Below are 1,854 nucleotides of genomic sequence, written 5' to 3' on the forward strand. Positions count from 1 at the left end.
TCCTATGTGATTTTGGACAAGTCTACTTCCTGGACCTCATTTAAAGAAGCTTTAATCTCCTAAAATAGAAAATGAAGAAGCTGGATTAGGTGACCTCAATGGCTCCTTCTGGTGTTAAATTACTTAATCATATCATACCAATTAACAGAAAAAAAAAACAGGAATAAGCTAGGGAAGTCAATAGTGAATTCATTTTGACATGTTGATTTTGAGGTATCAGTATGAAGATGTTCAGCAGGCAGTTAGAAGGAAGGAAACAAGCAATTTATTAAACACCGACTATGTTCCAGACACTTTGCAAATAGCTTTTTGAGCCTCACAACCACCTTAGAAGGTAGGTGCTATTATTATCCTCATTTTATAGCTGAGGACACTGAGGCAGACAGGGCTTAAATGCCCTAGGGTCATAAACTTAGGTCATAGACCTAGTAAGTATCCGAGGCTTGGTTTGAACTCAAGTCTTTCCTAACTCCAAGTCCAGAACTCTATCCCAACCAGAGTTCAGGAGAAAGATATGGAGCTGGAGACATCAATTTAGAACTATCTAATTTCAGATTATAATCAAAGCCTTGTGAGTAGATGGAATCTCATTCATTCATTCAATAGACATTTTATTAAGCACCTGTGATGTGTCAGGAATTATGATTGGTGCTAGAGATAAAAAGACTAAATCAAATCACCCCTGATTTAGAGGAATTTTCATTCTATTGGGGGAAACTATGTGCAGTGATATGTTAAACCATAAATAAATAAAAGTAATTTGCCTAAGGGTATCAATAGGACTAGTATGAAGTTGGTAATTGGGCATAGTTTTGAAGGGAGACAGTATATTTCAAACCTGTAGAAAGGAACTGACCTTCTGGATCTAATTGAAGCTCCTTTAATGACTTGGCTAGTTTCTTGCCTGGCACATAGTAGGCTCTTAATTAATATTTATTGATTAATTTGATGGATGTAGATAGGAGGTGGAATGTCATGTATGGAGAACATAAATTAGACCAATTTGGCTGCACAAAGAGTAGGTAAGGGAAATAATGTTCAAAAATTCTGAAAAGGTAAGCCTAGAGATATATTGTAACAATCTATAAATGTACTTGATCCTGGAGGAAATAGGGAGCCATTGAAGTTTCTTGAGCAAAATCATGGTCATTCCTGTGCTTGGCATTCCTTGGCATCTGAACTAAGAATGGATTGGAGAAGGGAAAAGAATGTAGAGAGGGAGATACCTGGAAAAATTAAAGTACAGTCTTGCTGCTAGTTAGCATTAAAGAACGTCTTGTTGTGTGTTTGTTCTTTGCTGAGCCCAAAGGGCTATGATATTTCTCCAATTCCCTTTCTGTAAGGGGTCCCTCTCTGTTCTGGACCCAGGCACTTGGACTGGGTTCAGTGCCTAGGAACCTGACCTCTAATAAGAGAGAGGCCAAGCTCCATTTTTTAATGCTCTTTGACTTGTTAAACCTCTGCTCTGGAGTTAAAGACAAATAACTTAAAGCTTAAGTTTGAAGCTCCTGTCTAAGTCTCCCTAAAACAAGGAGGAAGAAAGATACTACACAAAGTGGATGAATGAGGTAGAGGACTGCTATTTATTTCCTACACACAAAGGAAGGCATGTAAGTGGCACAGTAGATAGAGTCAGGCCCAAAGTTCAAATCTAGCCTCTAGCTGTGTGACCTGGGCAAGTCTCAACTTCTATTTCTCAGTTTTCTCAACCATAAAATGGGGATAATAATAGTACCTACCTCCCATGGCTGTTATGAGAATCAAATGAGTTAATATTTGTTATGTATTTAGCATAGTACCTGGAACAAAGTAGATAATATATAAGTGCTAGCTATAAGAAACACTAAAACACAA

Source organism: Petaurus breviceps, unplaced genomic scaffold (assembly GCF_028583685.1).
Source record: "Petaurus breviceps papuanus isolate PSGF00001 unplaced genomic scaffold, PetGlider_PUasm1.0 90865, whole genome shotgun sequence".
In the NCBI taxonomy this organism is placed as follows: domain Eukaryota; kingdom Metazoa; phylum Chordata; class Mammalia; order Diprotodontia; family Petauridae; genus Petaurus; species Petaurus breviceps.